The sequence below is a fragment of the Balaenoptera acutorostrata genome, chromosome 20, assembly GCF_949987535.1.
Source record: "Balaenoptera acutorostrata chromosome 20, mBalAcu1.1, whole genome shotgun sequence".
Classification (NCBI taxonomy): domain Eukaryota; kingdom Metazoa; phylum Chordata; class Mammalia; order Artiodactyla; family Balaenopteridae; genus Balaenoptera; species Balaenoptera acutorostrata.
In genome coordinates this window covers 26,826,213-26,838,160 of record NC_080083.1, presented here as the reverse complement: position 1 = coordinate 26,838,160, position 11,948 = coordinate 26,826,213, and the positions used below count along the sequence as shown (strand labels likewise).

The window sequence follows — 11,948 nt, the reverse complement described above, 5'->3', positions numbered from 1 at the left end:
AAAGTGAAAGTGTCCGGAACAAACAAATTCCGAGAAGGAAACTCAAAAATCTGGGGAAGTATCCTCTAAGGATAACCTTTTGGCCCAACAGTCATACTTTGGGTAAAGTGCCCCATAGAAATTAAAACACAATTTCACGAGGATATTTGTGCAGAGATCGTCATTGCAGCATTGTTTGTAATGCACCCTCCCATCCATCGAATGGGAGATGGCTGGAAAATTATGCTTCATATAATCTATGGAGTCCTATGCAGCTATTGAAATGAACGAGCTAGATCCATACGTATTGACCTAGATGAATGCCATGACTTATTGTTAAATGAAAAAAGAAATTGCAGAGAAGCGTCTTTAATCTAAAGAAAAAAAAATCTTTTAGACATGTTTGTATGAGGATAGAAACTATGTGGAAAGGCACCCACGGCTGTGAACGTTGATCATCTCCAGTGAGATTGCAGGAGGGGAAGGGAGAATTTTTTTTCTTTATGTATCCCTCAGAGTTTGACCTGTGAAGAGTTTGTATTCATTTTTGAACTGTTTAATCCAGTGAAATGTTCTGAATCACATACACACACAATATCTTCCGGGAGCCCATTATCTTTGTCATCAGGAAAGAATGTCAAGTCATCCCAGAGTCCTCCCTGCTCTCTGGGAGGCTGGTGAGGTGGAGGGGGGATGTCTGACGAGCAGTTAACGCTTGCTTGTGTTCTCTCACCGAATCCACACACCTACCCACAACTGGCTGTTGTTATCCCCATTACAGATGAGAATGTGAGGCCACAGGGGGTTAAGTAACTTATCTGATAGGTAACTGACAGAGCCAGGCTTCCAGCCCCACCTGGGCACTTTCTAGGACCCCACAATGCCTCCTCAGCCATGCCTCTGGCTGGAGACTGATGGGCTGAGGAAGTCAGGCAGAACTGGCCCCAGGGGCAGGGGACAGGGTGATCTGAGGCCGAGGGCCGACAGGTGGGTTTCACTGCTGCCTCAGGACCCTCTGGAGCAGGGAAGAGAGAGCACAGCTCTGGCCGCTGGGCCAAGCGTGGAGTCCTAGGCAGGTCTACAAGACTTTGCTCTAGGGAGAGCAAACATACTTGCAGCTAAATATAGTCTTCCCAGGCTTCAAAACAAGTTTCTAATTCCGTCCAAGTAAGAACTAGCTGCCAGCCCAGACCACAGACACACTTCCCTTCTCTCACTGAGGCCTGCCCTGTAGGCCACTGCTGTTACCCAGTTACCGCTGCTAAAGAATTGGAAGGGCTTATTCCAAGTTCAGGGAAGGGAGCCAAAGACCCAAACGCTCGATGGGGGAGGAATTTGCAAGGTGGCAGTTTTCTCTCTAGATCTTCTTGGGGAAGTCCCTTCCTCTTCTGAGCCTTTCAAGTTTCCCCACCAGCGTCCTATTTCATGCTTCTGTGACTGAGAACGGAATGTTGGTGGGTTGTGTAAGGAACCATGGAGATGTGGGAGCAAAGATGGATTGGGAACCCTCTGAACCTGCAACAGGAAGTTGCATCCCAGGGAGCATTCATTCATCACGTAGGAGGGAGCTGGGGACTGGCAGAATGGACAGAAGAGGTTTTCTGTCTTCTCACCCGGGCCTCTCAATGCTGCAAGAAGCTGATGCACTCATGCCATGCACCACACCAGGGACCTGGATTATCTCCTTCAATAGTTCAGCTACCTGAGGCCATAGATCATGTCCTGACAATCTTACAGATAAAGGAATAGAGCTTGTAAACTCTCCAGAAGGTCATATTCCTTCCACAATACCGCTTGGCCCCATTTTGTCCCACTGCATCACACTGTAGATGTGCCCACTACTCCTGTCATCTTGGGCACTTACGTAACTTTTCAAGCCTCTCTTTCCCCATGTAACATCTGGCAGTGTCTGCTCATTGCCAGAGTAAAAGCGATCATTCATGTAAAGCACACATCACAGTGCCTATACATAGTAAGTGCTTGTAACAGGCAAGTCTAGTGGCTGTTACAGCATCACTTCTGCTGTTGTGTCCTGTAATCCACTGATTGCCACCTGAGACTGCAACATTTTGATGATATTTCATAGATCACCTTAATGTTTTATTTTCTTGTTAAATTATCCATTCATCCCACAAACATTTCGGCGCCCACCTGACCCTGTGCTGAGTCCTGGAGAAGCTGGCTGTCCAGAGGGGGAGACAGAGAGGCAAATGCATAATTGATAAGTTACGTGCTGAATAGCTTATTGACTATTGGGTAGCTAGGGCTGCCATAACAAAATACCACAGACTGAATGGCTTAAACAACAGAAATCTATTGTCTCACAGTTCTGGAGGCTGGAAGTCAGAGATCAAGGTGTTGGCAGGGCTAGTTTCTTCAGAGGCCTCTCTCCCTGGTTTGTAGATGGCTGTCTTCTCCCTGTGGCTTCACACGGTCTTCCCTCTGTGTGTGTCCATGTCCTCTTCTTATGACTCCAGTCATATTGGATTTGGGCCCAAACTAATGACCTCATTTTCACTTAAATACCTCTTTAAAGATGCTATCTCCAAACACAGTCACATCCTGAGGTACTGGGGGTTAGGACCTCAATGTATGGATTTTGGAGGGACACCATTCAGCCCACAACATTGATCAATAAGAACTGGCAGTGAATAGCTTCCATTTGCCTGCCCAGAGCCACACCCACTCTGTGCCCTTCTTCACCCAGCTCTGCTTCTGCCCCCCAGAGGCTGACTTCTAGGACTGCATCCTCCAGCCCCTTGCCCTCTGTTTCACCAATGGGAGGCATTGGCCGGGGACTGGGAAGAAGGAGGAGACAGACGTCATTCCCACCCCTCCTCCCTATACAATCCAGGACCGTAAAGTCTTAGATCTGCAGGGCGGCCTCTTCACACCCAGCTCTCTCCCCAGGTTCCAGTCTCCTCCCTTCTCTTCAGGCCTAGAGATGGCCAACTGTGCCCCTCTGTACCACCTGTAGGGTCTAGGCCAACCCTTGCGGCTTCCCTACAGTTTGCCCACATCTTTGTAATTAGTGCCCAGGAGTCTGTCTGACAAAAAGAGCAAGAGCATCTCCAATAGCAGAAGAGCTTTGGCAAGTGAACCCCCCAGCATGCTGATGAAATCATGAATACTGCTACTCGCCTTTGGCAGAGAGCCAGGACCAGAGAGCAGTTAGATGTTGCTTTAAAAGGGGAGGAAAGCAGTAATATATATTCAATCCACAGGACAGGGCCCAAGAAGAGGAAGGGCACAGAGGGGGGGTCTTCAAGGAAGAGGCAGGAGTGCCCCCTCTCACCTCCATGCTGTTTGTCCCCTGGCCCAGACCCTCCCTCCTTGGAGGCCCACACCGCCACTTCCTTTCAACAGTCAGTCGGGAAGGCGCTTCAGCCCCAGCACACACTCAGCCAGACTGCATGCATGTGCCCCTGGGACCTGCTCGCTCCCTCAGCTTCTCTCTCTCACTTTGCAGGCCTGCTGTTGTAACTGTCTGCTTGTCTGAGTCTGTCTAGCTGGGCCTCTTTGAGGCAGCAACCAGGACTCTTATCTATGCCTCCCCACACCCAGCCTGGTGCTTGGCCCAGAGCTGGCTCATAGAAAGAAGTTTCTAGTTGAACAGCATGGAGAAATAAAACCAAGTTAGAGCAAATGAGGATGCAGTGACCTCAGCCCTCCTTTGCTGCCTTCCTTCCTGGAGGCCTTCCCTGGATACACCCATACGGAGAAAGCTGTGGTTGAATGGAAGCAATCCTCCACCCCATCAGGCCCCTGGTCACTTCCCGTTCTGGCTGTCCTCTGTGCCTCACTGATAGGATAGATCCCTTTTATAAACCTCTGAGCCTCAGCTTGTCTTCTGTGAAATGGGCATCATCATAGCACCCACCACATAGCCTTGTTAATACCTATAGTTAACCAGTGAGTTAACCAGTGTAGTTAGTACCAGTGGGTTAATACTTGTAGAGTGCTCAAAACTGTGCCTGGTGTATAGTAATTGCTCAATAAATAGGAGTAATGATGATAACAATTTCTGACCATTCCATGCCTAAGAGCAACAGATCACAATGTATTCAATCACACCTACAATTAAATCTCATCTAACAATTTTCAAGGCATTTTCTTTCTTTCTTTCTTTCTTTCTTTCTTTTTTCAGGGATTGAACGCAGGCCCTCAGCAGTGAAAATGTGGAATCCTATCCACTGGACCACCAGGGAATTCCCTCAAGGCATTTTCACATGACTGCCCATTCATTTCTTCAGCAAACAGCAGCCTTGCCCCCAAGGAGAATCCAGTTCAGGCAGAGGAGAGAGAAGCACTTTGTGCCTACCTGCCCTGGGTGGTCTGTATCACTGTGACTCCTGTTGTAGCCAAGGAAACAGGAGCCAGCTAGGTCTGGCCTTTTGTTATCAGAATTAAAGTCCAGTGGGAACCACGCTGTGGAGTTTTCCCAGCAGATGAGACCCTTGCAGGCACACATTTCAGGGCTGGGGTAGGCCCTTCTTTTCTTGGGGGAGGCAGAGCCCTCCATCTATAATGTGTACCTGAAGCTCATGGGGTTCTTGGAAAATGCAGATTCTGACCCAGTAGTTCTGGGGTGAGGGCTGAAACTGCATTCTAAAAAAACTTCCAGGCTGACGCCAGCACTGCTGGTCTACAGATAGAGTAATTGACTCACCCAAGTTTGCCACGGGCTTTCCTGGTTTTAGCACTGAAAGTTCCACATCCGAGGAAACCACTCAGTCCTGGAAAACCAGAACAGTCGGTCACTGTATCCACAGACCACGCTTTGAATGGCAAGGTCAGAGCAAGGCAGGCTCGTGCTGAGTTTGTACTGAGCTTCACAACTCCTCCCTGCAGAGTCCCTGGAATAATCCTCCTGGCCTGATAAAGAACTGTGACTCTTTATAGAAATGACAGGCCAGGTAGATGCTGGTTTTGTGGGGCCTGAAGCTTATGTAATCTCAATGGCCCTTTTAAGAAAAAAGGTACAAAAATATCCTTGCTTTGCAAATTTTACCAAACAGAAGACCATGTGAACAGAGCGAACTTCCTCTGTCTGGCTTCAGGCCACACAGGTGCTCGGGTCTTCCTTCGGGGAACATGGTGTTTGGGCCTCTCGGTGACCAGCAACTGCCACTTCTGAGAGATCACCACCAGGTGGCAGTAGATCTACACAGCCCCCTTCAACACCCCAACCCGCCCCCCCTCACCCCACCATCAACTCCAGAAACTTCCAAATCTTTCTCCAGCTGGTCTAGCCAACTAATCCAATGAATATTAATCTATGCTGTGATAATGGGCAAAAGGGGTTCATGTGCGTCTCTCAGTAGCATATCTGCCATTTAATGGAAATGCAAAGAGATTGTTTTTAAAATCAGATAAAGAATGCTAATAGGTGACTTCCGGGCAAGCTGTTGAAGATGTTTTTAAGCAGGTGGACCTTTCCATGCTCTACAAATTGCATTTATGCAGGGGTTCTAAGTCTTATCACCTGTTCCCCCCACCCCAATATATAGCTTAGTGTTTAGGCACCAGCTCTGGAGTTCAGCTGCCTGGGTTCAAATTCAGGTACTACCGCTTACTGATGGTGATACTGAGTAAGGACCTTAACATCTCTGGGCCTCAGTTTCCTGATCTGGGAAATGGGAGTATAAATACTGATTTCATATAATAGTTGTGGGATAAAATAATGTTTGTAAAGCACCCCAGAAAAGTGACTGACATACAGTAAGCACTGATAAGCAGCTCTCAGCATCATCGTCCCACACCTTACCTGCCTGCTTCAGACCAAGCTCTCCTGTGTTTCCTCCAACCTCAACCCCTTACCAGTTGCTTCAGGAGAACAGAGGGAGGGTTGAGACCCCAGCATGGTAATAACCAGGCCAGTTCTTCTGGGCACAGCATTCCCCAGACCCATGAGCTCCTCTCAAGCTGGGACTGAGCCCTGAGGTCACCAAAGCATACAAAGGGGGAGGGGCATTGGCTGGACCAGACTTCAGTTAGCCCAGCTCAGCATTTTTGCAGAAGATAAATCTGCAAGTATCACCTTGTGGATACCAAGAGCCCAGGACTTGCAGATGAGCATGGTGTGAGGGTGGGTGGCTGAGGCAGTCACCTGACTCAGCCCGACTCCTTCCTGGGTCCTCTACACACTGTTCAACTGGGAGGGACTCATCATGGAGCAGGGGCTTCATCTTCTGCACTCCCGTTGGACCTGGTAAGCTTTCTTTGCCTTCTTTCCCCACACCCACCTCTCTGGTTCCAGTCACCTTCAGCCTCATCTACACTAATAGGCATAATAGTGAGTGGTGCTCAAACTTTGCCGCATATTAGAATCACCTGAGGAGCTTTTAATAAATTTTATTTATGTATGTATATATGTATGTATGTATTGGCTGCGTCGGGTCTTCCTTGCTGCGTGCAGGCTTTCTCTAGTTGTGGCGAGCAGGGGCTACTCTTCGTTGTGGTGCGCAGGCTTCTCATTGCGGTGGCTTCTTTTGTTGCGGAGCACGGGCTCTAGGCGCACAGGCTTCAGTAGTTGTGGCACGTGGGCTCAGTAGTTGTGGCTCGTGGGCTCTAGAGTGCAGGCTCAGTAGTTGTGGCACACGGGCTTAGTTGCTCCGCGGCATGTGGGATCTTCCCGGACCAGGGCTCAAACCCGTGTCTCCTGCACTGGCAGGCGGATTCTTAACCACTGCGCCATCAGGGAAGCCCACCTGAGGAGCTTTTACAGTCTGATTCCCAGGCTAAATCCCAAATCAATTAAACCAGAATCTCTGGGAATGGGACCCAAGCATCAGAGATGATTCCAGTGTGCAGCAAGTTTGAGAACCAGTGTTTCTCAAGCCTTACTGTGCATACAAGACAACTGAGGAGTTTTTTAAAATGCACATTCTGGTTCAGTAGGTCTGGAGCAGAGCTGGAAATTCTGTTTCTAACAAGCTCCCGGATGATATAGATGCTGCTGGTCCGCAGACCAAACATTGAGTAGCAAGGTAGTAGAACTGTGGTTCTCAAACGTATCAGAATCATCTGGAAGGCTTGTTCAAATACACCCCAGGTTCGGATTCAGGAGGTCTGGAGTAGGGCCTGGTAACATGCATTTCTAATAAGCTCACGAGCGATGCCAATGCTGCTGGTCCCTAGAGCACACTTTCAGCAGCAGGGATATAGAGGGTGGAGCACAGGTTTTGAAGTCAGGCAGCCCTGGCCCCTTTTCTGACTTCACACCTTGCTAGCTGTTAGGTAAGTTACTTAACCTTTCTGAATTGTCATTTCATCACCTGTAAAGTGGCCATTATTGGGCAAGATTAATTGGGCTAATATGAAACACCTAACAGACTGCTTAGTGTATTGGTCCTCAAACTTGATTGCAAACTTGAGTATGAACTTGAATTACCTGAGGCGCTTTCAAAGAAACCAACCTATAACTGCTGATTAAATTGGTGTAGGGTACTGAGCATCAAGACTTTTAAAACTACTCTGGTCATTCTACTCTGCAGCCAGTACTAGGTACTGACCTAGCACCATGGCTCCCGAACTTCAGTGCATAGCAGAAGCACAGACTGCTGGGCTGCACCCCCAGAGTTTCTGACTCAGTTTGGGGTGGGGTTGAGAATTGGCATTTCTAACAAGGTCCCAGGTGCTGGTGCTATGCTGGCGGTGGGGGGATTTACATTGATCAACAGCTATCAGTAAAGAATGCACAGAGCAGGGGTGAGAGGATAATCTTGGGTTGCTGAGGTCCAAACACCAGGTCTGGAGCATCACCAGATGTCCAGGTACGTCAATTTACAAGCCCACCTCCGTCTGCCTGGGCTGGGGGCAGGGCAGGGGTGGGGGCAGAACATTTTTGTAGGGGAGGCAGGAAGAACCTGCATTGTTTATCCAGAAGGAGAAAGACCACTGAACTCAAACATAGCATGGGGAAGCGGGGGGACTTCCCTGGCGGTCCAGTGGCTAGGACTCCATGCTCCCTTTGCAAGGGGCCCAGCTTCGATCCCTGGTCAGGGAACTAGATCCCACATGCTGCAACTAAGAGTTCACATGCCGCAACTAAAGATCCCTCATGCCACCACAAAGATCCCACGTGCCGTGACTAAGACCCGGTGCAGCCAAGTAAATGATAAAATAAATAAATATTCAAAACAAAAACAAAAAAACATGGCATCAGGGGAAGAGCAGTGACTTGGCCTGGGTGACTCGGAGCCCAGAAACAAGTTGTGTGGGTTGAAGCCACAAGGAGGCCCACAGCTCAACACCAGGAAGAACTTTTTAACCTTGAAAACCGCCCTGTCTGAAAAGGGCACCAGCCTCCTCCTTTGGCAGTGAGCTCCCTGGCGCGGGAGGTAGTTCACCGAAGCCTGGGAGTAGGGAAAGCGAGAGAGGTTTGAACTGGAAGATGTCTGTGGGCCCTTTGAAGCCTGAGACTACACATCCCCGCAGCTCCAGGCGAGACGTTATTCCGGCAGCTTTCTGTTTATTTAGGAAGGTGACCGGCTGGAGCTCTCGCAACAGACTGGCGTTTCCCTGGCCTGTCAGCAAGCGGTTTACTTTCCCAGGCAAACAGGAAGGCGGGCAGCGCCAGCAGGTGGGCGAGGCTGCGGTGCGGCACAGGTGCCACCTGAGGGGCGCTGCGGGGATGCCGAGCCCCGGGGCCCCGCGTGCACGGCGGCTGGGCCAGGCAGGCGGCCCGCGGGCGCGGGGTGCTGGGGAGGAGAAGAGGAGGGTCAGCCCACGCGCCGCCACGTCAGAGCACCAAGAGAACACCAAGTCTTTATTACACGAATTCCTATGAAACTGCTCCAAGAAAAAACCCACACGTAGGAGAAAAAACAAAAACAAGAAAACTGACAAAGCCACACACACAGACGGGGGTGGGGTGGGGTGGGGGGGCGACTGGCGCTCCCCCTCTGCTGTGCCCGGTCATCAGTGGCCCTTGGGGGGCGGTGGGGATGGGAGGGCGGCAGCACTTCCGCACTCGCTCGGGATGCTGAGCCGGGCCAGGGTCCCCCTCCGGCACCGCGGGGAGCCCGCCACGCCCTCATTATCTCGAGGTGGCCCGCCAGGCTTGGCGCCTGCTCCCACTGCCCCACCGCTGTGCCGCTGGGCTGGCTCCCCGCTCGGGCCCTAGCCTCGCGCCTGCCCTGGCTCGCCGGTTCTCCCGAGGTCGGCGCCTTCCCATCTCCAGCTGGGCCACAGAAGCTGGGCTGCCCCTCCCTTCCTCCCTCCCTCCCGTTGGCAGTGGTTGGTGCCGGGTCAGGTTCGTAGGACCCTTGTTTTCCTCCTGGCCATTTGCCTTCTCACTCTTGGCAAGGGGCACCCAGCAAGCCCTTGTGCCCCAGGGGCTCTGGCCCGGCTGGCAGCCTCTCCTTCTCGCCCCTCAGTCCTGCACCTGCTCAGGGTTACTAAAGAACTGGCCGCTGCCCACCCTTAATGACAGCAGAACTTCTAGGCCAACTGGGAAGTCAGAGCCCCTCGAGCCCCCCCGTGTCGTGGGACTACAGGATCCCATCCAGAACTGACTTTTGTCTTCTGTCAGAGTAAAGACTACCCCTGCCTAGCTAGAATCCGCCAGCTCCGGGGTGGCCAGCCTCCCCATCCCTGCTGGGGGCCCTTGCCAGCCCCTAACAGAGGCGGCCCGAGGGGCCCAGGCAGGGTACTCAGCAGATACCTCTCTGCCGTGGCCCATCACTCCTCAGAGCGGGCCCGAGTGACTGCCCAGGGCTCTCTCACCCAGAGCTCCGTGCAGGGGTGTGCCAAGGACCAGCACCCCTGGGGAAAGACTGAGATGCAGAAGGCCATGGGAATAAAGGACCCTAGGTGCCCAGAAGGGAGCTGGGGATGGGGGTAGGGGATCAGGCAGTGTCTGTGGCCCGACAGGAGAGACCAGGGCAAGACGGGGGCAGGGGCTCCACCTTCAGGCCAACGAGCCTCTGGTAGGATCACCCTCCCCTTTTGGGTACTCCAACGTTTGACAGTTTTCTGGGTGGTTTTTTTTTTTTTTTTTTAAGAAGAGGGGTTAGATCCTACATTTCCACTCGGTCCCCATAGAACAGCCTGGCTACAAAAGGGACTGTGGTTGGCTGTTGCCTCCACCCTCAGGCCCTCCCTCCAATGACAGCATGCAACTCCGAAGTTCTAAGTCCCTTGGGAAGTGGCAGTGGCAGTGGCTGGGCTGGACTGTGGCCGGAGAACCACTGGGCCTCAGAACTCAAGCACCATCCGTCCGGCTGCAGCTGGGCTCTTCAGCGGAGGGCCGGTTTGCTCTCTGGCTGCGTCTGCCGGGTCAGATGGTCTCCGGCGAGGAGAAACTGCTGCATCTGGCAGGAAAAAGGGATGGGAGAAGTCTTTTTCAGTGGAGCCCAGGGGTCTTTCCTCACCACTGGTTCCTGGAGAGATGGTTCTGGGCAGAAGCTTCTAAAGACAGGAGCCTTCTCCTTCCCCCAGGGACTCTATGTCAGCCTTGGAACTCTGCCTGCGGTCACACCCACCAATCCAAGCTCCTAGAAACATTCCAACTTGCAAAACACCAGGGACTGTGGCAGCTAGAGATGGAGTGGGGTGGGGGGGTGAAGCAGCTGTCTGTGAAGGGCTGAGAGGTGTGCCTGGGTGCCTGGCCTGTTCTGTGATACAGTGGTAGCCCAGCTGAGCTACACCAAGGGCACCTGTAGGGGCAGAAAAGTAAAATGGGATCAGAATTTGGTGGGATCCCCACACCAAGCTGAGGAGCCTTCACTTGGAAGACCCATTCAGAGAGCAAGGGAGAAATGGAACTAAAGTGGTGTCCTGGTGATGGGTGAACAGAGCAGGGGCAGTGAAGAGACCAGCAGCTGTTAACCAGGTGATGAGAGTCTGCCAGGGCAGTGATGCAAGGAATAAGGAAGAGAAATGAACTGGGGACATCAGAAGTGGGACTGTCTAGCTTTCAGTGAGTTGACAGCCAGGGCTAGAAAGACCATCGTGGGCACAGCTGGGGCTATGGAGTGGATCTGGAGAACTAAGATGGAGATTCAGATTTGGGAGCCAACTGTGCATAAGTATTGCTGATGCTGTAAGAGAAGCTGGTGGCACCGCTAGGGAGAGGGAGTAAGGAGGCTTTAGAGAGGGTCAAGCCCAGAGCTACGGGGAGAGCGGGGATTGAGGGAGTGGAAGGAGCAACGGGAGCCCAAAAGCGCACAGAGAATCCACGGCAGAGAGAAAGGGGATCCAGGATTCCTGGGGCCACAGGAGCCAAGGGAGGGCAGTTTCAGGGGAGACGATGGGCACGGCGTGCAGAGACAGCACCAGAGGATGCGGAACAGGAAAAGGCCCAGGACCTGGCAGGTGATCTTGAGTCAATCTGGGGGTGGGGGTGGGGGGCGGCCAGCTGGCAATGGGTGAAGGAGGATGCACTTTTCTGCAAACTGGGTGATGATGGAAAATATTGAGGACTCTTGGTTTTTAAGATGGGACGAGGAGGATGTAGACTTGAGGAAGGAGCTGGAAAGGGAAAAGCTGGAAGATTCAGGAAAGAAAGAAATGATAAGGAAGGTCCTGATAAGGGGTGGCTTTGGGCCAGCACGTTTCCCGGGGGGAACAGTGGGAAGGAGGTGGCAGCGACACTGCATGGGAGGCGGGGGTCCTCCCCCCGGCTGGCTTTATTTCAGCATTCTGGATACCTGGGAAGCATGGGTGCAGCAACATGGGTGAGGAGAGCCTGAGAGAACAGAAGAGGTCTGGAAGGGCCTGGTGGAGGGTGGCGAGTCAACCAGAGGTGACGTGAAGGCCAGCCGCCCAGGCTGAGAGGAGAGGGCGCCTGTACTCCTCCTGGCTGTGTCCTCCCCACCCTGGTCTCTCCCCTCCACTACAGCTACCCTGAGGGTAGCAAGTATTTCTCCATAGCCTGAAACAGCCATACCTGCCACACCGTGAGCTCAAGAAAGCCCTGTAGATAGCTGACCACTGGGACCAGGACAGAGGCTGGGGGCAGGGTA

General features: G+C 52.2%; 1 protein-coding gene across 4 annotated transcripts in view; it reads right to left on the bottom strand.

Annotated features, from left to right (window-relative positions):
• Positions 1-8,722: 8,722 nt before the first annotated feature.
• CUEDC1 (CUE domain containing 1) overlaps positions 8,723-11,948 on the bottom strand; it is a 77,045-nt gene continuing 73,819 nt past the window's right edge. For all 4 annotated transcript variants that reach the window (XM_057536527.1, XM_057536530.1, XM_057536528.1 and 1 more), the window contains one exon: positions 8,723-10,295. The gene's annotated coding sequence lies outside the window, so the exon portion shown is untranslated. The remainder of the gene's footprint in view (positions 10,296-11,948) is intronic.